Source organism: Hyaena hyaena, unplaced genomic scaffold, assembly GCF_003009895.1.
Source record: "Hyaena hyaena isolate Hyena2069 unplaced genomic scaffold, ASM300989v1 scaffold_2196, whole genome shotgun sequence".
Taxonomy (NCBI): Eukaryota; Metazoa; Chordata; class Mammalia; order Carnivora; family Hyaenidae; genus Hyaena; species Hyaena hyaena.
In genome coordinates, this window is record NW_024082814.1 from 59,196 (window position 1) to 84,023 (window position 24,828).

At 39.3% G+C, this 24,828-nt stretch overlaps 1 pseudogene; it reads right to left on the reverse strand.

Annotated features, from left to right (window-relative positions):
• The window catches only part of LOC120227322, a 33,956-nt pseudogene extending 10,317 nt beyond the window's left edge, over positions 1-23,639 (reverse strand).
• Between the last annotated feature and the right edge of the window lie 1,189 nt (positions 23,640-24,828).

Consider the following 24,828-nt stretch of genomic DNA (forward strand, 5'->3'; position numbering starts at 1 on the left):
AAAATTTCCAGGTCCAAGACCTCAAAGCCCTTCTTCCCCAAAATACCTTATTCCCAGCCTTTCCTCTCAGGCTTTTCAGTCAGTCTGTCTTTGCTCCAATTGTTGTCAGTGCCTCACGCAGAAGCGACAAAGTAAATATTTTTGACAAACACTCACAAGGTTGTCACTTCAGTGAGATCAAGGAAAGCCTTTTCAATTAATCTTAAGGGAACCAGCAGACAAACCAACAAAACACATTACAGTCAACCCTTGAGCAACACAGGTTTGAACTCTGAGTCCACTCTACACATATTTTTATAGTACGAGACAGCAAATGTACTCTCCTTGTGACTTTAATTATTTTCTTGCCTATTTTTTCCCTAACTTATTTTATATACAGTATACGCAAAACCTATACAAACTACATGTTACTTGACTTTTATGTTACGAGTGAGGATTCCGGTCACCAGTAGGCTATTAGCAGTTATATTTAGGAGGAGTCAAAAGTTATATGCAGATTTTCAACTGCACAGGAGGTAGGTGCCCCAACCTCCATGTTGTTCAAGGGTCAACTGTAATTATAACATGTTGTGAATGACGTCTATTCGGCTCTCTCCGGTACCAGTACCAAGAACATGGGCTATTACTTTCAAAGCTACCACTGAACCGAGGGACAGGGGATGGGTCCAAGGTAAGTTAAAATGCCACAAAGCCTGCTATTCATACCTAGATTCAGTGGTTTTCTTGATTAAATGCTCCCCTGATTACTACAAACTTTTGGTTAGTTCCAGAGTTCTGAAAAACATTCTAGCAGTTTTTGCCAATTTTTGTTGCTGTTGTTGCTTTTATGGAGGGATGGACTTTTGAACTTCTTTTGAAGTTTTAATTGTTTGAAACCTAGAATTATGCTAAGTCCAAAAAAATGGACTGCTATTTGTCTCCATAATAGGTTCCAAAGACCTCTATTGAGGAAACCGTATATGGCCTTAGTTTTAACTACTTGCGGACCGATCTGCCTTTCAAGCAGAAAGCCTTGTCATCTCTAACCTCCTCTTTGATGACATGCAAGCTGTTGGCAAATTAATAAGTAAACCTGGCTTAAGACCCATTGTAAGAGATGGAGACTAAGGAACTATTCTGACTTCATTTTAAAGCTCTCCTGGAACTAAAACAACTTAAGAAGGGGGAAAGAAATCAAAAGTCTTCGGCAATCTTTATATTTTCAAGGAGAACCCCTGTGCAATTAAATCATTCTTTTATTTTACTCTTATTCTCAAAATGGGCTTCACACAGTGGTTGATAACCTTCAAGTACAAAGGTTCTCGTTTGTAAGCTATAAAGTACTAGGGAGAAACATTGGGACATAATATACAAACTTAATTTTGGATCTGAATTCATGACAGCAAAAGTGAAAAGGAAAACACAAACAATTAAGCTGAGTCTTATTGTCAAAAGAGTAAACAAAAACAGAAGAAGTAAAATATCCAACCTGGCCTGGAAGAAAAAAATTAGATAAATTCCTCAATAACATTCTAATAGTAAAAGCAGCAGGAAATCTTTCAAAGGTGTTTCTCAAAATGTCCCTCTTCAACGCAAGTCAAGAGCCTAATACAAGGCACAACTCAGATGAAAAAATTCTACAAGAAACTAGTCTTTACTGTTAGTATATAAGGGAAAGCAGTCATCATCATTTACTACCTGTGTCTAATGGAGTCTAAATATATATGTATTATATACTTGAAAAGTCATTTTACGAAAAATTTTCACAGGAACATACTGAAACACAACTTTATTAGAATTTTTAATAAGTATTAAAAAATAACAACTCCAAATACTCACCCCACATTGCCCAGTTTTTAACGTTTATATATAACCAAAATGAGCCACATTCTCTGAATACAATCGTTTCCTATCATGAATAAATGTGGGACGTATCCATCCTAGAAATCTAACTCCTGATTTTAAACACATCTTCTAAAAGGTTCTACCTTATCATCACTTCTGACAATCACGTTGTCAAAATGCAATACTTCAAATCTTAAAATGCTGAACTATTTAATGGCTCATAACTTGTCAAAGGATGGCCATCCTCTTTGATCCACAATTTGCAAAACACTGTCATTTTTAGACCTATAAAATTATTTAGAATAATCAATCCAATTCATTGGTTTCATCACTACACCTATTGCTTTCTAATTACCTTGTAAACACACCCACTATCAGCAATGTCAGCTTACAAAGTGTATCAATTTTAAAGGAAAAACATGAAAGATTCCCAGCATACATCGTTTTACTACATGTTAAAGACTTTGTCACAAAACACTGTATGATTAACTCCTCTTTGTTAAATAACTAAATGGGCAGGAGTACTATCTTTTCTTTTGGCCCTTACAAATAAACTGCTCAGTCATCAGTATCTTAGTATGAGAAAATTCACCCAAGACAATATCATCTGAAGACGCAGTCTGAGACCTCACTTAGATGATCAACTTCACCATCATCATTAGAGTTTAGAATGCTATNTGAGAGTGTAGAATGCTATTTGCCTCTTTTCTGTTCAATGTCTAATTTATACAATAACTGTGAAACGCGTTCCTGTCAATGTTCATCTCTTTGCAATTATAAACAAAACATAACAAATTATGAATGCCTAATTCGGTTCAATATAAGCAAAGAGCAGACCATAAAGATGGTGTCTCCAGTCTCCTTTTACACTTCCTGAAAGATGAAATGATCTTTGGGATAGGGGCTATGTGAAACTGTAGGATAATGCAATGGCAACTAACGTGCACAGAGCAATTCTGGCCCACAACCTATTTTCATGTGACCAGTGAGCTAAGAATACTTTTTACCTTTTCAAAAGGTTGTTTAAAGAAGATATTCTACAGGGCTGCCTGGATGGCTCAGTTGGTTAAGAACTGAACTCTTGATATCAGTCCAAGGTGTGATCTCGCAGTCCTGAGATCGAGCCCTAAGCTGAGTGAGCGTGAAGCCTCCTTGGGCTTCTGTCTCCCTCTCTCTTTGCCCCTGCCCTGCTCCCTCACACACACATGCTCTCAAAAGAAATAAACATTTTTTAAAAAGTATATGCTACAGAGACCATATGTGGCTCATAAATCTTGAAATATATCCTATCTTACCCTTCACAAAAATGTTTGCTAACCACTGCTGTAATTCCATCCTTCTTCTGCTTTCTGATAATTTCAGCCTCTGTTTTTAATTTCTGCAGGGTTGAGAGTAATTGATATGTAATGAATAATTCCTTGGATGACAGAGTAAAATGTTTCATGATACAGGAGAAATAAGATTTAATGTTTTTAAAATATTTTAATATATTTATTTCTGAGAGAGAGAGAGACAGAGCATGAGCAGGGGAGGGTCAGAGAGAGAGAGGCAGATACAGATTCTGAAACAGGCTCCAAGCTCTGAGCTGGCAGTCAGAACAGAGCATGACGCTGGGCTGGAACCCACGAACCGTGAGATCATGACCTGAGCCAAAGTCAGACGCTCAAGTGACAGAGCCACCCAGGCACCTCAGGAAAAATAAGATTTCTAATATCACCAAATGCATCTTAGATTTATAAAACGGTCCACTAGTTCCACATGGCAATTGCAATATAATATGCCTTTTAAAAATATGGAAGCAAATATTCTAGTATTTAGAAGACCTCCACAGAAGAATACAACTCAGGAAATATCAGTTTTCTAAGAGTTCTAAATATCCTAAAGGGGAAACTAAAAATTTAAAGTGAGTCCATCGGTGAAGATATGGTAGGTGTGCATGGCGACAAAGAGATGACTAAAGAAAGCACTTGTGCTAAAAATAAGTAATTCACTTTAAAGTGTCATTTGAATAGGACTTATGCTAAAAAGCTACATAAAATGGCTTCATAATGCCGGCATCAAAGCCTTCTTGGTATTGAATATAAATATTTAGAAATCAGTAATCGATTTCCAAAACCTCTTTGCTTCATTTTTACTGATAGCTTCCAACCCTGAAATTACATTTTTCACTCATGCATCGTTCAAGAGCAAAGTGACCATCAAAGGTTTATCCACAATTTATATTTTAAACCTGAATAAAATGATGATGTACCTGACATTATAATACATCTACAATTGAATGTCTGGTGTCTTTTTTTTTTTTTTAACATTCTCCCATTTTTAGAGAGAGAGAGAGATAGAGACACAGAATTTTTTGAGAGAGCGTGTGAGTGCGGGAGGGGCAGAGAGAGAGGGAGACACAGAATTCAAGCAGACTCCAGGCTCTGAGTTGTCAGCACAGAGCCAGGTGTGGGGCTTGAACCCACAAGTGGGGAGATCATGACCTGAGCCGAAGTCAGATGCTTAATCGACTGAGCCATCCTGGGGCCCCGAGAACTTGAATGGCTGAAATGTAGTTAAACAAGCAGTATTTACCTAGTCCATCACGTGGTATTACAGTATTTCATAAAGTCCGTCACTGTGTTCTATAAGCACATACAGTAAACGATACAAACAGAGCTTACATTCTAATAGGAGCAGTAACAGATAGTTAATCTCTCTGAATAGCCTTCATTTTCCAGGTGAGTTTTAAGATCTTCCCTAGATCTTTCTATAATTTTATAAAAATGAAGAACCATTTCTTAAGTACCAACTATGTGACAGGCACTATTATGCATTTTGCATTTGTTATCTCTAATGCTCGCAAAAACACTTGCACTATAGGCATTAGGATATCCATTTTACCTGAAATCCCCTCTAAATAACTTCGTCAAGATTACACAGCTAGTAACTGGGATTCAAAATAGCTCTATCAAACTCTAAACTTGATATTCATTCAGGTTCATTATCCCACCTGTTTATACTAATCTCCATGATATGAACTCATCACTGATTTTTACTCAGTCCTTAGTTTCCAAGAAGCCATTCACGAAAGCAAGTCAAGAAATGTCAGGGAGTAAAAGGTTTCCTTGTATTTTGGCTTATAGCTCTATTTCATGTGAATAGACTAATAGTATCATCTTGAATTCATGTTGTCGTTTCTAATCCCCTTGACAAGCTCAACCCAATTTTAAAACAAAACTAGAATAACTGTAAAAGTTTCCTCTGGGTAACTGAGCTAAATGAAATTAGAGAAGACCATGTATGTCATGCGCAGAGAAAGCCAAAGTGAGGACATAAAAATATGGCAAGCCAAAAAGAGCAGAATTATCAAGAAGAAATTAAATTATGATTTATAATAAGCTTTAAAAATATTTCTTAAAAATTCCTTTTAGGTCCTAAGCATTTTTTCCACAATTATTTTTTTAATATATTTTTTTAAATTTATTTCTAGGAGAGAGAGAGACAGCGTGAGCAGGGGAGGGTCAGAGAGAGAGGGAGATACAGACTCTGAAACAGGCTCCAGTGCTCTGAGCTGGCAGTCAGCACAGAGCCCGACGCGGGGCTCAAACCCAAGAACCGCGAGATCATGATCTAAGTGAAAGTTGGACGCTCAACCGACTAAGCCACCCAGGCGACCCCCACAGTTATTTTTAAGGTCACTGTCATGACACACAAAGGCTGAGCAACTGAGCCCGATTAAAGACCGAAAACAATTAAATGCAATGCACGATACTAATGGGATCTTAGATGAAGGCAATAATGCTTCTTACTAAAGGCATTATTAGAAAAGTTGGTACAACTTTCATGTATACTGTGCATTAGACAAGAGTACTGTATTCATCATAATTTAACTGTACTATGATTACATAAGAGAATAACTTTTTATTCTGATATATTTAGGAGTAAAGGGGCATAAGATCCACAACCTATTCTCAAAAGTTTCAGAAAAAAAATATATATACATACACACACATACACACATGTAGATCGATCTCCAGAGAATGATATATGAAATGTAGCAAAACTGATGAATGTTGGGGGAAGAACATAAGAAATTCTTTATAGTATTCCTGTCATTTTGCTCTAATTTTAAGATTATTTCAAAATAAAGTTGTTTTAAATCCCTAATGCAAAAAAAGAATTTTTCAATATCAGAACAGATACATTTAAAGTTTTATTTCAAACTAATACTACTTCACAATAGGGCCAGGGTGAAAGAGAGGGGCGGGGAGAGAGATAGAGGGAGAGGGAGAGGGAGAGGGAGAGGGAGGGAAAGAAGGAGGGGAAGAGGGAGGGAGGAAGAAGGTAAAACCCCACTACAAGGTACCAAATTTACTTTGAAGGCCTAAAACATTAAAATATTACCTTTTCTCAAATAAGAGCATTCTACAAAGCTCTACTTCAATCATTATTTAATTCAGAAAAATATATGATCCCTCTTCTGTATACCACAGGTGATTTGAACAACTATTTCTTCTTCTATTAAGTACAGTCACATATTAAAGTGCTACTAACAGTAAAAAATATTTGTAAAGTGCCACGTGTATTTTTATCGCACCTGACCTAATGTCCTATTCCCCCACCTCCTCTTCCCGTCTTGGCCTCTTCTGTTTCCCATCCTCCACATGATTCTTCACTGTAGACGTCACTGGCATCCTCCCTGACTGAGGCATGGAACCATTTCCTCATTGTCTTGTGAGACACGTTACAAATACTTAACCTACAGAGAAGAGGAAGGTTTTAAGGTGAACTCTGTGTGTATGAAAGAGTATGTGGATGTGGCTTAAACAAACTCTGCAAATACTATAGGAACTCCACAAATACTTACCTTTGACACACATATGCATGCAAGTATGCATAAATGTACATAACAGAAATTCTTTCAGTTACATATTTTTAGTAAGAGAAATTGCTTCCACCTTCCAAATGTACAATCAAAATTTTAAACCTGTTCGCAAAAGATCCTGGACTCATGCTCCTTATGTATTATGAACCACACTTTCTTAAAGTTAACATTACATGCCACCTTATTATTCACAGTTGTTACAGGCTTTAACAGATGTTTAAGTTATTATAAATGGACACCTGCACGTAGTCGACCTACTCCAAGAATGCTGAGTTATCCTAATCATCTTAAAGTTTAATGATACTAGATAATACTTGCAAAATTCAGGGAAGATAGTTGAAGAAAAAATTCAAAGAGTACAGTAAGATCTGACAATAGCAATACTAGAAAAAAGTTAAGTATATGTGGAACATGGATTTCTAATTACAGATACTTTCTATGTTAATGAAAGAACACACACATCAAAAAAATAAAAAATAAAAACTGCCTGTCTCCCAAAAGACCTCAAGAAAGTTGAAGACGCAGCCCAGTGAAAAATTCCCAGTACATCTTGGACTTGATCATGAAATGGTTCTTCGACCAAAGCAAAGGTAAGCAAAGAATCATTTTGCCCCTGGTATTCAACTATGAAAGCGATGAAAATTCTGAATTCTGATGAAAATGTGTATTTACTACAGACCATTAGGCTTCAGTTCTCCAGATCTGACTCTCTCACATGCTAGTTAAGAGTTGCAGTATGGGGGCGCCCAGGTGGCTCAGTCAGCTGAGCCTGACTCTTGATTTCGGCATGGGTCATGATGATCCCAGGTTCATGCGATTGAGCCCCACATTGGGCTCCACGCTCTTCCTTTGCCCCTCTCCCCCACTTGCATGCTCTCTCTCTCTCTGTCTCTCTGAAACAATAAGGTAAAATTAAGTTAAATTAAAATAAAATAAAACAGAGCTGCAATGTTCAACTGTGGTAGGAAGATGATAAAAATAGGATATAAATATCTTTAATGCAAAATAAGTCACGAAAATGTGATTATTGCCAAATGGATTTTGTCATTCTATTCAGAATCTCACTGAGGGGGTTGGCATAGAAAGGAAAACTGGAGGTAAGGCCCTATAAAATGACAAGATCCAGTTTCCTAGTTATCCTATATAGATGTTCATTGTTAATATTAATTTATCGTACACTGTGAAAACTTAACCAGTCACACTGAATCTTCTCTCAAACAAAATAACACTCAAGAGTAACCGGGTTCAAGACTCCCTATCAACTGCAAATCTCTCTCCCAACAGAGCTCTCTTAACCTTCCCCAATAAGGACCATTCTGGGAAAAGTTAAATCTTTCATTACCTAGCAGAACACTGCACAGTGCCAAAGTTCCTTTTTTAAAAAAAAATTTTTAATACTTGTTTATTTTTGAGAGAGACAGGCAGAGTGCAAGCAGGGCAGGAGCGGAGAGAGAGGGAGACACAGAATCTGAAGCAGGATCCAGGCTCCGAGCTGTCAGCACGGAGCCTGATGCAGGGTTCGAACTCACAAACTGTGAAATCACGACCTGAGTCTAAGTTGGACGCTTAACCTACTGAGCCACCAGGTGCCCCATGCCAAAGCTTCTTAAAATCAAATCTATTGAGGGGCGCCTGGGTGGCTCAATCAGGTAAGCCTCCAACTCTTGATTTCCACGCAGGTTATGATCTCCCAGTTCATGAGTTTGAGCCCCACATCAGGCTCTGTGCAGACAGGACAGAGGCTGCTTGCTTAGGATTTGCTCTCGCCCTCTCTCTCTGTGCCCACCCCCACTCCCCCAGCTAGTGCTTTCTCTCTCTCAAAATAAATAAATAAAAATGTTTTAAAAATGAAATTTGTTTCATACCAATTCAACTTCACAACTCAATTCTATCACAACTGCCTGAAGTGACTTCAACACATCTCTCACCCACCCTGCCATGCTACTTACTTAGCTAAGACTGCCCAAGGTAATAAAACCTATATACCCTTAGGTTTGAAAGGGCCTCTCAAAGATTCAACATTATAGATCTATTAAAAGTCCTCCTACTCTCGGGTACTTGGGAGGTTCAGTCATTTAAGCATCCAATTCTTGACTTGGGCTCAGGTCACGATCTCATGATTTGTGGGATCAAGCCCTGGGTCGGGCTCTGTGTTGACAGCACGGGAGCCTGCTTGGGATTCCTTCTCTCTCTCTCTCTCTCTCTCTCTCTCTCAAACTAAAGAAACTTAACAACAAAGTCAACCAATTCTTTTTTTTTTTTTTTTAAATGTTTTATTTGTTTCTAGGAGAGAGAGAGACAGCGTGAGCAGGGGAGGGTCAGAGTGAGAGGGAGTCACAGACTGAAACAGGCTCCAGGCTCCGAGCTGGCAGTCAGCACAGAGCCCGACGCGGGGCCCGAACCCACGAACCGCGAGATCATGACCTGAGCGAAAGTCGGACGCTTAACCGACTAAGCCACCCAGGCGCCCCCATTCTTATATATTAATAATATCAGAATTATATCCTCTAATATGAGTAACATCTTATTTTTATAAAGAATTTAATATTTTAAACATCCAAAAATGCTTTTCCAAGCAACTTACCAGGAAAAAAAAACCCCAATCATTTTAACAGCATTTTATCATTTTCTTAATGTTGCTATGCACTAAGTCTCTCAACATTTTAAGCTGCTTTATTTTTAATAAAACATTATTCTTTATCCATCACAAACACTGCTTTGAAAATTTGTTTTAATGATAAAATTATCAACACATGTTTTAATGGTAATAATGACAAACCATTTATTTTTAATGGTTTATCAATACAATGGACTACTACATGGCAATGAGGAAGAATGAAATCTAGCCATCTGTAGCAACGTGGATGGAACTTGAGGGTGTGATGCTGAGCAAAATAAGTCAGGCAGAGAAGGACAGACACCATATGTTTGCACGTATAGTGGGATTCGGAGGAACTTAATGGAGGACCCTAGGGAGGAAAAGGGAAAACACAGTTGGGGAGAGGGAGGGAGGCCAACCATGAGAGACTCTTGAATGTTGAGAACAAACTGAAGTCTGATGGATGTGGGGGAGAGGGGACGGGGGGTGAAGGGCACTTGTGAGGGTTAGCACTGGGTGTTATATGGAAACCAACTTGACACTAAACTATTTAAGAAAAAAATAAAAAATGAAAAAACTAAAACCATTCCAGGAGAAAAAAAAAGGCAGGAGAATAAAACAACTACTCTTATTATCGGAGTGGAAATAATCCATTTTCCCTTACTGAATCAGGTTTGACTCTGGCATTAGGTTTTAGGCTATTTTACCTAACTCCACAACAGAAAACTCATCTCACTGAGTTATTATTATTGTTCCAAGTACAGCAATTGAATTAAACCATTTCTGATTGCTGAGTAGTCTACAAAATCAATGACTTAACACAGGAAGAAAATGTCTGGGGTATCATGACCCCCAAAGGCCACCAGCACCCCAACCTTTAACCTGTTGGGTATCACAAGAGAAAAGGGGACAGAGAGACAAAAGCAATGCAAAAAGGAGAGGCAAAAAACACTTTTCACTATTCCCAAAGCCATGTCCTGCAAGGAATAAATGATGATCAAAATGAAAAAGAAATACCGAATGTTGGCAAAGCTGGGGCAAGAAGAAGAGAGAGAGAGAAAGGTATGTATTAAAAACTGACAGTATAATTTGCATGTCTCCAAAAGGAAACAAAGAGTCCTGGTGTCTGGTGGCGAAAATTCACCTTAATCAATGCATACAAGTCTGTGTACAAAAAAGGCTGCACTTTCCAACAACGTGAAAGGTTAGCAGGTAGCTGGCTACTAGCCTATTCCTAACAGAACATAGCACTTTAGAGTTGAGGTGCTGCTATCATGTGTCACAGGCTCCTCAAACGCAAATCAAAAACATCATCCCTCTTTTCTGCAATCATCTCCTCCTCTTCCTGTACTGCTTATTACTATAAATATTTACCAGTATCTGTCTAATCTCCTAGCATGTATTAAAACTAGTAATTCCTTTTTTTTTTTTTTTAACTCTACTATGGGGCACATGGGTGGCTCAGGTTGTTACGCAGCAAACTCTTTTTTTTTTTTTTTATTTCTAGGAGAGAGAGAGACAGAGACAGCGTGAGCAGGGGAGGGTCAGAGAGAGAGGGATATACAGACTCTGAAATAGGCTCCAGGCTCTGAGCTGGCAGTCAGCACAGAGCCCGACGCGGGGCCCAAACCCACGAACCGCGAAATCATGACCTAAACGAAAGTCGGACGCCCAACCGACTAAGCCACCCTGGTGCCCCTTATGCAGCCAACTCCTGATTTGGGCTCAGGTCATGGTCCCATGGTTCACAAGACACAGCACCATGGGAAGCTCTGTGCTGACTCTGCAGAGTGCTTAGGATTCACTCTCTATCTTTCTGTCTCTCTGTCCCTGGGTCTGCTCTGCACGCGTGTACACACTCTCTCTCAAATTAAATATTCAAAATAAGATGAATTGAAAAACCTTTATGTATCTATTTAATTTCTTGTCTTTTCCTTTAATTTATTTTAAAGTTTATTTATTTTGAGAGAGCGAGAGTGTGCATGCATGAGCAAGGGAGGGGCAAAGAGAGGGGGAGAAAGAATCCCAAGTAGGCTCCACTGGCTCCACGCTGCCGGCATGTAGGTCAATGCAGGGCTCAAACTAACAGGGCTCAAACTCACGAACCGGGAGATCATGACCTGAGCTGAAATCCAGGGTTGGACATTTAACGGACTGAGTCAGGTGCCCCTCTTCTCTTCTAAAACCAATATATAAATATTGATTTATGGGGAGCCTGGGTAGCTCAGCTGTTAAGTATCTGACATTGGCTGAGGTCATGATCGCACGGTTCCTGAGTCTGAGTCTCACAGCGGGTGAGCTTGAGTCCCGCTTCAGGAGAGCTTATGTCCCACTTCACATGAGCTCATGTCTCACTTCATCTGAGCCCAAGCCTAGCTCTGAGCGAGCATGAGCAACGTTTCGAGTGAACACAAGCCCCTGGTGAGCCCCGCTCACTCTCGGGCTCGCTCTCTTTCTCTCTCTCTCTCTCCCCCTCGCCCACTTGTGCCCTCTTAAACAAACAAATAAACAAATATTAACTTAACGTATGTTAGAATTTTACTTTCAAATGGAGCACCCCAGGGGCGCTCAGTCAGTTGAGCATCTGACTTCAGCTCAGGTCATGATCTCACGGTTCATGAGTTCGAGCCCCACATTGAGCTCTGTGTTCAGTTCAGAGCCTGGAGCCTGCTTCGGATTCTGTCTCCCTCACACTCTGCCCCGCCCCTGTTTGCAACTTCTCCCTCAAAAACATTAAAATGTTAAAAAAATTTTTCTTAAGTGGAGCGCTCTGGGAGTTCCCAAGGGAACATACTTGACACTGGATGCAGAAAAGTGTGCCATTACCTTCTCTTTGTAACAAACTGGTGCTGGAACAGTTGGCTGTCCATTTGAAAATCTATATATTTGACTTCAATCTATACCTTTCCCTAAATACAAAATGAAACTGGACCAGAGATATAAATATAAAATAGAAAACTAACAAACAAGGAGAAAATCTTGGTGACCTTGGGTTAGGCAGAGATTTCTTAGGCTCAATACCAAAAGCACAATCCATAAAGGAACAAACTGAAAAATTGATTTTATCAAAATTAAAAACTTCTGCTCTACGAAAGACACTGTTAAGTCAAAAGACAAGTCAAGGGCGCCTGGGTGGCTCAGTCGGTTAAGCTCAGGTCACGATCTCCTAGTTTGTGAGTTCCAGCCCCATGTCAGGCTCTGTGCTGACAGCTCAGACCTGGAGCCTGCTCCGGATTCTGTGTCTCCCCCTTTCTCTGCCCCTCCCATGTTCATGATGTGTTTCTCTTGGTCTCTCAGTAATAAATAAATGATAAATAAATTTAAAAAGAGAGAAAACACAAGTCAAAGACTGGGAAAAAAACATTTTCAAATCACATATCCTATAAAGAACTTGCTTCAAGAATATATATAGAACTCTCAAAATTCAGTAAGAAAACAACCTAGTAAAAAAAAATACACACTTCAACAAGGAACATACAGAGATATGCAAATAAGCACATGAACAATGTCAGCATCATTAGTCATTAAGGAAATACAAATTTAATACAATTTTTTTACATTTATTTATTTTTGAGAGACAGAGAGAGAACACCAGCGGGAGAAGGCCAGAGAGAGTAGGAGACAACAAATCCGAGCTGGCTCCAGGCCCCGAGCTTTTAGCACAGAGCCTGATGCAGGGCTGGAACTCACAAACTGTGAGATCATGAGCTGAGCCAAAGTCGGAAGCTCACCCCACTGAGTCACCCAGGTGGCCTGGGAAATGCAAATTGAAAACACAATGTGGGCATGACCTAACTGTCCATCAGGTTGAGACCCATTCAGGCTCTGTGCTGCATGACAGCTTGGAGCCTAGAACCTGCTATGGATTCTGTGTCTCCCTCTGTCTCTCTCTGTCTCTCCCCTGCTTGTGCTCTGTTTCTCTATCAAAAATAAACATAAAAAAACTTAAAAAAAAAAAAAAACAACCTAGAATGTGGGCACCAGGGTGAAATCAGTCAGTTGAGTGGCCAACTCTTGATTTTGGCTCAGGTCGTGATGCCAGGGTTGTGGGATCGAGCCCCACATGCTTGAGATTCTCTATCTCCTTCTGCCCCTCTGCCCTGCTCCCCCACTCTCTAAACAAAAAATCAATCACAATGAATACCACTACACACCTAAGAGAATACCGAAAACTGACCAGATCTAACACTAACAAGGACGGAGAGAAACCAGAACTTACATATACTGCTGGTTGAATGGAAAAAGAAACAGCCACGCTGGAAAATAGTTTGGCAATTTCTGTTTTTAAATTCTTTTAGGGGCACCTGGGTGGCTCCACCGGTAAAACATCCGACTTTGGCTCAGGTCATGATCTCACGGTTCGTGGGTCTGAGCCCCACACTGGGCTCTGTGCTGACAGCCAGCTCAGAGCCTGCTGCCTGTTTTGGATTCTGTGTCTCCCTCTCTCTCTGACCCTCCTCTCTGACCTCTCTGCTCACACTGTCTCTCTCTCTCAGAAATTCTTTTAATGTTTGTTTATTTTTGAGAGAGAGTCAGAGTGTAAGCAGGGCAGAGGCACTGAGAGAGAGGAAGACATAGAATCTGAAGCAGGCCCCTGGCCTTGAGCTGTCAGTCCAGAACCTGATGCAAGGCTCGAACCGACAAACTGTGAGATCATGACCTCAGACGAATTGGACACTTAACCGACTGAGCTACCCAGGTGCCCCAAGTTTGGCAAATTCTTAAAAAGTTAAACATACAAATACCATACTATCCTGCCATTCCTCTCCTACATATTTACCCAAAAGAAAGGAGAGCATGTGTCCATACAAAAACATGTATACAAATGTTAACACGAATTTTATTTCTTATGAGTCAAAACAATCCAAATACCCATCAACAGGTAAATGGATGAACAAATAGTGGTACATCCATACAATGGAATACAACCCAAAAATAAAAAGGAATGAAGTGATACATATTACAACATGGATGGCTCTAAAAATGACTCAGATGAGTCAAAGAAGCCAGGCCAAAAGCATACATATTGTACACTTTCATTTATATAAAACTCTAGAAAATGCAAACTGTTTTAGTGAAACAAAGATCAGTAGTTGCCTAGGCTAAGAGACAAGATAAGAAGAGGAATTACAAATGAGCACTAGGAAACTTCCGGCGATGATATGCTCATTATCTTAAGTGGGGTGTTTCGCAGGTGAACGTACATATGTGAAACTTTATCAAAATTTACTCCTTAAAATGTGCAGTTTTTTATACATCAATTAGATCTCAATAAATTCTTAAAATTACTACTAAAAAGTTAAGTTTTCTGTTCGTTGGAAGTGCTTGTTTAATTATTTTTTGAGAGAGAGAGGGAGAGCGCGGCCAGAGGATGGGCAGAAAGAGAAAGAGAAAATCCCAAGCAGACTCCACGCTGTCAGCGCACAGCCTGCCGACATGCAGCTTGACCTCACGAACCATGAGATCATGACCTAAGCCAAAATCCAGAGTTAGGTGCTTAAGTGACTGAGACACCCAAGTGCCCCTTTTCTTTGGAAGACTTCTAAAGAAACATTAAAAATCATGAAAGAGCAGTAAGTGCCAAAAAAAGAAAATGAAAAATTAAAATTAGGGGGCACCTGGGTGTTTCAGTCAATGAGGCATGCAAGTCTTGATCTCAGGGTTTTAAGTTTGAGCCCCATGTTGAGAGTAGAGATTATTTTTAAAAATACAATAAAACCTTACAGAAAAATTAAAATTAGGTTCAGTGAATCCTGAGGGGATACCAATGGTTAGAACACATCAAATATAAATAAATATATGCCACATATCTCCATGATTTTAGAATCCTTTCAAAAAACTGAGTACTTCTCGAGGATGTTAGGAAATCAGCTCATCCTTTGAACGCTCATATATGAAATGGAACAGCAAGCATTTAATATGCCTTTCTTATAAGGACTCTACCTCCGAGTAGATATTCAAGGGTCTACCTAGAGATCTGGGTAGATATTCAATAGTCTCTTTAGAGCTAATAAATGAAAAGACAGAATTAGAATATGATGATTTTGAACCCCTAATGAATTAAAAGCATCTAGGCCTGACAGCTACTTGCAGAAGGGAGGATCTCTAAACATAACAATGTTTTATCCTTTGATTTGTAATCACACTGCAGTATTACAGGCTGCATCCTGATTATCTGCCACTTATTACATCTTGCTTCTAAGTTGGTATGTGATCAAATTTTATGAATGTTCTCTGTACTTAAAAATGTATATGATTTGGGGTATCTGGGGATATCTGGGTATCAGTCAAGTGTCCAACTTCAGCTCAGGTCACAACCTCACAGCTCCTTAGTTCAAGCCCCATATTGGACTCTGTGCAGACAGCTCAGACCTAGAGCCTGCCTCAGATTCTGTGTCTCCCTCTCTCTCTCTCTGTCCCTACCCTGCTAGCACTCTATCTCTCTGTCTTTCCAAAATTAACGAACAAAAAAATTTTCTTAATTTTTTAAAATATATGATCTAATTATTAGGTGCAGGGTTCTACAAATGACATCTGCTCAAGCTTGTTAACTCCTGTAAACAAATCCTCCATTTTACTAAAGTTTTATTTACTTGATGTATTAATTACCAAGAGAGGCTAAATACAATATCAATAGCATCTATCATTCTAAATGTCAATTTCTGGGACTCCTGGGTGGCTCAGTCGCTTAAGCATCCGACTTAGGCTCAGGTCATGATCTCATGGTTTGTGGGTTCGAGCCCCACGCCGGGCTCTGTGCGGACAGCTAGCTCACAGCCTGGAGTCTGCTTCAGATTCTGTATCTCCNGTCCGTTGATGGTACGTAGGCTTTTTCCATGTTTTGGCTATTGTTGCGAGTGCGGCTATGAACATTGGGGTACAAGTGCCCCTAAGCATCAGCACTCCTATATCCTGTGGGTAAATTCCTAGCAGCGCTAGGAATTTCCACAGGGGCTGCATCAGTTTACATTCCCAACAGTGTAGGAGGGTGCCCGTTTCTCCACATCCTCGCCAGCATCTAGAGTCCTCTGATTTGCTCATTTTAGCCACTCTGATTGGCGTAAGGTGGTATCTCAGTGTGGTTTTGATTTGTATTTCCCTGATGAGGAGGGATGCTGAGCATCGTTTCATGTGTCTGTTGGCCATCTGGGTGTCCTCTTTGGAGAAATGTCTGTTCATATCTTCTGCTCATTTCTTCACTCACTGGGTTGTTTGTTTTTTGGCTGTGGAGTTAGGTGAGTTCCTTATAGTTTTTGGATACTAACCCTTTATCTGATATGCCATTTGCAACTATCTTTTCCTATTCCGTCGGTTGCCTATTAGTTTTATGGATTGTTTCCTTTGCCGGGCAGAAGCTTTTAATCTTGATGAGGTCCCAATAGTTTCTTTTTGCTCTAGATTTCTTTGCTTTTGGGGATGTGTCAGGTAAGAAATTGCTGCGGTGGAGGTCAAGGAGCTTGTTTCCTGCTTTCTCTTCTAGGGTTTTGATGGTTTCCTGTCTCACGTTCAGGTCCTTTATCCATTTTGAGTTTATTTTTGTGTAGGATGTGAGAAAATGATCTAATTTCATTCTTTTGCATGTTGCTGTCCAGTTCTCCCAGCACCACCTGTTAAAGAGGCTGTCTATTTTCCATTGGATACTTTGTCAAAGATTAGCTGGCCATTTATTTATTTGTGAGTCCAATTCTGAGCTCTCTATTCTATTCCACGGGTCTATGTGTCTGTTTTTGTGCCAATACCATACTGTCTTGATGATGACAGCTTTGTCGTAGAGGCTAAAGTCTGGGATGGTGATGCCTCCCGTTTTGGTTTTCTTCTTCAATATTACTTTGGCTATTCAGGGTCTTTTGTGGTTTCATACAAATTTTAGGGTAGTTTGTTCTAGTTTTGAGAAGTATGCTGGTGCAATTTTGATTGGGATTGCACTGAATGTGTAGATAGCTTTGGGTAGTAATGACAATTTAACTATATTTATTCTTTCAATCCATGAGCATGGAATGTTTTTCCATTTCTTTGTGTCTTCTTACATTTCCTTCATAAGTTTTCTATAGTTTTCATCATACAGATCTCTTATATCCTTGGTTAGGTTTATTCCTAGGTATTTTATGGTTTTTTGTGCAACTGTGAATGGGATCAGTTTCTTGATTTCTCTTTCTGTTGCTTCATTGTTGGTGTATAAAAATGCAACTGATTTCTTTACGTTGATTTTGTACCCTGCCACGTTGCTGAATTTTTGGATCAGTTCTAGTAGGCTCCTGGTGGGGTCTGTCAGGGGTTCTATGTAGAGTATCATGTCGTCTGCGAAATGTGAATGTCTGACTTCTTTGCCAATTCTGATGCCTTAGATTTCTTTTTGTTGTCTGATGGCTGATGCTAGGACTTCCAGCACTATGTTAAGCAACAATGGTGAAAGTGGACATCCCTGTCGTGTTCCAGATCTCAGGGGGAAAGCTCTCAGTTTTCCCCCATTGAGGATGATGTTAGCTGAGGGCTTCTCATAGATGGCTTTTATAAGTTTTCTAACCCGAGTTTCTCGAGGGTCTTTATTAAGAAGGAATGCAGTATTTTGTCAAATGCTTTTTCTGCATCTATCGACAGGATCATAGGGTCTTTATCTTTTCTTTTGTTGATGTGATGTATCACATTGATTGATTTGCAAATATGGAACCAGCCCGGGAACCCAGGAATGAATCCACTTGATCTTGGTGGATAATTCTATGGATGTGCTGTTGGATTTGATTTGCAAGGATCTTGTTGAGGATTTTTGCATCCGTATTCATCAAGGATATTGGCCTCTGGTTCTTTTGTTTTTCTGGATCTCTGTCTGGCTTGGGAATCAGAGTGATGTTGGCTTCATAAAATGAGTCTGGGAGTTTTCCTTCGAGTTCTATGTTTTGGAATAGCTTGAGAAGAATTGGTATTAATTCTGATTTAAATGTCTGGTAGATTTCCCCAGGGAAGCCATCAGGACCAGGGCTTTTATTTGTTGGGAGATTTTTGATAACTGATTCGATTTCCTCACTAGTTATGGGTCTGTTCAGATTTTCTATCTCTTCCCGTGTGACTATTAGTAGTGTGTGTGTGTTTAGGAATTTTCCATTTCTTCTAAGTTGTCCAATTTGTTGGCAGATAATTTTTCATAGCATTCCCTGATAAGTGCCTCTGTTTCTGAGAAGTTGGTTGTAATAAGTCTATTTTCATTCATGATTTTGTCTGTTTGGGTGCTCTCTCTTTTCTTTTTGAGAAGTCTGGCTAGAGGTTTGTCAATTTTGTTTATTTTTTCAAAGAACCAACTCTTGGTTTCATAGATCTGTTCAATTGTTTCTTAGGTCTCTATGTTGTTTATTTCTGCTCTGATTGTTACTATTTCTCTTCTTCTACTGGGTTTAGGGTGCTCTTGTTGCTCTGCCTCTCGTTCCTTTGGGTGAGCTATTAGATTTTGCACTTGCACTTTTTCTAATTTCTGAAACAGGCCTGGAGTGCAATGTACTGTTCTCTTAGGAAAGCCTTTGTCGCATCTCATAGAGTTTGTATTGTTGTATTTTCATTTTCATTTGTTTCCACATATTTTTTAATTACTTCTCTAATTGTCTGATTGGCCTATTCATTCTTCAGCAGGCTGTTCATTAACCTATGGAGGTTTTCCAGACTTCTTCCTGTGATTGATTTCAAGTTTCAAAGCATTATGATCTGAAAGTGTGCATGGTATGATGTCAATTCTTTTATATTTAGTGAGGGCTGCTTTATGTCCCAGTATGTGATCTATCTTGGAGAATGTGCCATGCACACTTGAGAAGAAAGTGAATTCCATGGATTCAGGATGTAGAATTCTAAATATATCTGTCATATCCATCTGGTCCAATGTGTCATTCAAGTCCATTGTTTCTTTAGTGATTTTCTGTGTGGTTGATGTATCCATTGCTGTAAGCGGAATATTAAAGTCCCCTGCTATTAGCACATTCTTATCTATAAGATTGTTTCTGTTTGTGATTGTTTTAAATATTTAGGTGTTCCCATATTCGGTGTGTAGACATTTATAATTTTAGTTCTTCCTGATGGATAGACCCTGTAATTATTATCTAATGCCCTTCTTCATCTCTTGGTATTTTTTAAAGTCCAGTTTCTCTGATACAAGTATAGCTACTCCAGCTTTCTTTCGACTACCCGTAGCATGATATGTATTTCTCCATCCCATTATTTTAATCTGAAGGTATCTTCCAGTCTGAAATGCGTTTCATGTAGACAGCAAATAGATGGATTTTTGTTTTCTTATCCATTCTGCTACCCTATGTCTTTTGATTGGAGCATTCAGCCTATTTACATTCAGTGTTATTACTGAAATATAGGGTTTAGAGTCATTGTGCCCTTTATGGGATTCATGCTTGGGGTGGTGTCTCTGGTATCTTCGTTCCTTGCAACATTTCCCTCAGAGAGTCCCCCTCAGGATTTCTTGTAGGGCTGGATTAGTGGTGACACATTCTTTCCATTTTTGTTTATTTGGAAAGACTTTTACCTTTCCTTCTATTTTGAATGACAGGCTTGCTGGATAGAGGATTCTTGGCTGCATAGTTTTTCTGTTCATCATATTGAAGCTCTCCTGCCATTCCTTTCTGGGCTGCCAAGTTTCAGTAGATAGGTCTGTCACCACTCTGATAGGTTTCCCTTAGTATGTTAGGGCCCTTTTCTCCCTAGCTGCTTTCAAAATTCTCTCTTTGTCCTTATATTTTGCCATTTTCAGTATGATATGTTGTGCAGAAGATCGATTCAAGTTACGTCTGAGAGGAGTTCTCTGTGCCTCTTGAATTTCAACATCTACTTCCCTCTTCATGTTGGGGAGTTCTCTGCTATAATTTGTTCCAGGACTCCTTCAGCACCTTTCCCTCTCTCTTCCTCTTCTGGGATTCCTATGATACAGATATTGTTCCGTTTGATTGTATCGCTGTGCTCTCAAACTCTTCTTTCAAGCTCCTGGATCAGTTTATCTCTTTTTCTCAGTTTCTTCTTTTTCTATAGTAGTGTCTTCTAAATTACTTATTCTCCTTTCTGCCTCTTAAATCCGTGCATTGGACGCCTCCAGTTTATTATGTATCTCATTTATCACATTTTTTAATTCACCATAACTATTTTTAAGCTCCATGGTGTTTGTAGGCATAGTTTGTCTGATGTCCTCCATGCTTTTTTCAAGCCCAGCGATTAATTTTATGATTACTGTTCTAAATTATTGTTCAGTTATGTTGCTTATATCTGTTTTGAGCAGTTCTCTACCTGTCATTTCTTCCTGGAGTTTCTTTGGAGGAGAGTTCTTCCATTTTGTCATTTTGGTTAGCTTTCTATCTCTTGTTAATTTTAAAAGTTTGATGTACTTCGGCTCCTGCGAGTTCTGCTGTATTAGAGAGGGCTCTTTTGACTGTTCAGGGCCTGTCCATTCAGGAAGTGTTCTTTGGATGGTGTCCTTTGGTTTCTCTTGTTGAGCGTTTGGTTATTTTGTTTCCCTACTGGTAGTGGTATTTGGGACTCTCCACCATGTGTAGTTTGGCTTGTTTCTTGAGGCAGCCAGTGGAAATTAAGGACGAGCAGATGTTCACCAGGCGGCTGCGATGAGGAATTCCAGAGGGAACAGCATTCGTAGCGGCCATGGAGGCTCAAACAGCCTGGGGTGTTCAGGACCTGCCTGGAGTTTCTGGATAGAGACTACCACCATCAAACGCTAAGATGCAGCCCCTCCACCTTCAGGCCACCCTGACAAGTTCTTCAGGCCTTGCTGACAAGTTCGAACCTTTAATTTTTATAATAGATACTTGAGAGATCAACCAGTTGCAGTGTAAAAGGTTGATTGAAATTATGTACAACTTTAAAATATATAAACAAAAATCTTCTGAAATCACTGGAAATCTGAACACTAATCAGACATTCATTCCATATGAAGGAATTATCATTTGTTTTTATTTTTCTTTCAATTTTTAAAATGTTTATTCAGTTTTGAGAGACAGAGAAAGACAGAGCATGAGCGGGGGAGGGCAGAGGCAGGGGGAGGCACAGCATCCAAAGCAGGCTCTAAACTCTGAGCTGTCAGCACAGAGCCCGATGCAGGGCTCGAACCCACAAACTGTGAGATCATGACCTGAGCTGAATCAGGCGCTTAACCAACTGAGCCACTCGAGCGCCCCTTATCATTTGTTCTCAGACGTGATAGTGGCATTATCAGTCCACTTTAAAAAGAAGAGATTAAAAAAGACCTTGTCTTTTGAAGACACATTACAAATGTATTTATGGACTACATGTTATGATTCTGGAAACTGCTTCCAAATAATATAATGGAAAAGTGAATGGGAATATAAAAGAAATAACAAGGTCCATGAATTGTTCATTTTTAAAGTTGAGTGAGGTCCAGCATTCCATTTGGTCGGCTTCTGTATATGCTTGACTTTTCTATCATGAAAAGTAATAAATAATATGCCATGTTGAATTCACTTCCTTTCTGGGTGGATGACTGGGTGGCTCAGTCACTTAAGTGTCCAGCCTCTTGATTTCAGCTCAGGTCATGATCTCACGGTTTGTGGGATCAAGCCCTGCGTCGGGCTATGTGATGACAGCGCAGAGTCCGCTCGAGATTCTTTCTCCCCCTCTCTCTGCTCCTCCCCCACAAACACGCTCATTATTGTCTATATTATAGACAATAATAAAATATGTATATAACCTGGGGAACCATGTCTTTCTACTCTCTGAAGGCTTATATAAGATGAACGATCTGTTTCATAATGGGCTAAATGAACTTTGTAAAAGCATCTAGGCCTGACAGCTACTTGCAGAAGGGAGGATTTCTAAACATAACAATGTTTTATCCTTTGATTTGTAATCACACTGCAGTATTACAGGCTGCATCCTGATTATGTGCCATTTATTACATCTTGCTTCTAAGTTGGTATGTGATCAAATTTTATAAATGTTCTCTGTACTTAAAAATGTATATGATTTGGGGTATCTGGGTGGCTCAGTTAGTTAAGAGTCCAACTTCAGCTCAGGTCACGACCTCACAGCTCCTTAGTTCAAGCCCCATATTGGACTCTGTGCAGACAGCTCAGATCTAGAGCCTGCCTCAGATTCTGTGTCTCCCTCTCTCTCTCTCTGTCCCTACCCTGCTAGCACTCTATCTCTCTGTCTTTCCAAAATTAACGAACAAAAAAATTTTCTTAATTTTTTAAAATATATGATCTAATTATTAGGTGCAGGGTTCTACAAATGACATCTGTCAAGCTTGTTAACTCCTCTAAACAAATCCTCCATTTTACTAAAGTTTTATTTACTTGATGTATTAATTATCAAGAGAGGTTAAATACAATATCAATAGCATTTATCATTCTAAATGTCAATTTCTGGGACTCCTGGGTGGCTCAGTCGCTTAAGCATCCGACTTAGGCTCAGGTCATGATCTCATGGTTTGTGGGTTCGAGCCCCACGTCGGGCTCTGTGCGGACAGCTAGCTCACAGCCTGGAGTCGGCTTCAGATTCTGTATCTCCCTGTCTCTCTGACCCTGCCTGCTCACATTGTTCTCTCTCTAAGAAATGAATAACACATTAAAAATTTTTTTTAAAAAATTAACTGTCAATTTCTTGGGGGTACCTGGTTGGCTCAGTCAGAAGAGCATGTAACTCCTGATCTCTGTGTTGTGAGCTGGGCCCCAAATTGGGTGTAGAGAGTACTAAAAATAGTAGTGATAAACTTAAAAAATGAGTAAATAAATAAATGTCAATTTTTAACTGTATATTGAAGTTACATATACAAAGTCATGACTAATTTTTTACTAAAAATATTTTAGTTTTCCTAATGAATTCTCAATCTTTCTGAATGAAATGTCTAATCCCAGAAAAAGCTTTTGTCTTAGTCTAATTATTTTTAAAACTAATATATCTGTGACATGTTTTTTGGTTCCCCATGTCAAAATGTTTTAGACCCATTACTCATAAGCAGCAATAGAATTATTTGTTTGCGTCTTTTTTTTTTTTTAAATGTCCCATTCTGGAGTCTCCTTGTTTTCTCTGGCAAGTGTATTGTTTGAATTTCTTTTGATAATTGATGTAACTGAAATTATTTTCATCCACCTTACATGGTTTTTAATATACTACGCTTTTACTTTTTCTTTACCTGTTCCTTAAATTTTTAAAGCATTACCTGAAAGTGGAATCAATATTATTATTCCCTTTCTACACAGCAAGAACTCAGAAAGCTTTAGCTCAGATCACTACCCTTCCTGTCTTATGCATTATTTTCTAGTACAGTACTTAATTCTTGTGCATTTAGTTACCTTTGTGTTGTTTTATAGAATCACATTGCCAGATTAGTCTTCGTGTTTACCAATTCTTTAACTTTGCATCTTGCATTCTCTTCTACATTCTGGGTTCAATCTTCTCCTATAAAATACAACTACCTTCAATAGTTCTTTCAGGAATAGTCTATGAGTAGTAAACTCTCCATCTCCCTCTGAATATATTTCTATCTTCATTACTTTGAAGTTTTGAGAGTTAGTTTACGCTTCCGTGGCACTTTGAAGACGTTAATCTCAGTTTGGGCCTCTATTCACTCCTGAAAATCTGCTAAACTAACTGCCGTCCTGTTACAAATGACTTATCTTTTCTCTCTGGTTCCTTCAGTACTTTCTCTTTACAGTAAATGCCCAGAAAGTTCATGAGCATGTACTCAATTACCCATTCACATTCCTTCTACTTACAGATTGTTCATTTATTGTTAGGCACACTCACGTAAAAGAGAAAAAGTGATTTGAGAACGACTCTTTTCTTAATTCTCCCAAAGACTATTCGGAACTAACTCCATGCTAAATGTATGAGGTATTAATTAATTACATACAAAGGATGCCCTAGGACAGTGGGTCTCAAACTTATCATACAAAGCACATGGGGAACTTATTTCACTACAGACTACTGGACTTCACCCAAGGTTTCTGCTATGGTAGGTCTGGGGTTCTGCCATGAATCCATTTCTAACAAGCTGCCAGGTGACGCTAAGGCTAATGCTGATTCTGCTGGTCAGGTAATCGTGCTTTAAGAACCACTGTCTTAGGGGCGCCTGGGTGGCTCAGTCGGTTAAGCGTCCGACTTTGGCTCAGGTCATGGTCTCACAGTTCAGTTCATGGGTTCGGCCCTGCATCATCGGGCTCTGTGCTGGCAGCTAGCTCAGAGCCTGGAGCCTGTTTCAGATTCTGTGTCTCCCTCTCTCTCTGTGACCCTCTCCTGCTCACGCTCTCTCTCTCTCTCAGAAATAAATAAAAGACTAAAAAAATTTTTTTTAAAAAGAACCACTGTCTTAGGGATTTAGCATAAATATCTCATGGAACCCCAGTTGAGAAGGACCATAGGGATTTATCCTGCTTCTTAAATCTAGGGATTAGTATCTACTATTAACTTTAACAGAATTTAGCTTTAAAATCATTCCTTCCTGTTTTTCTTTTTCCTCTCGTTTCTTCTTGTAGAATTCCGACTACAAAAAATAGCAGCACCTAACAGTCCTTCATGTGGCCAGAAC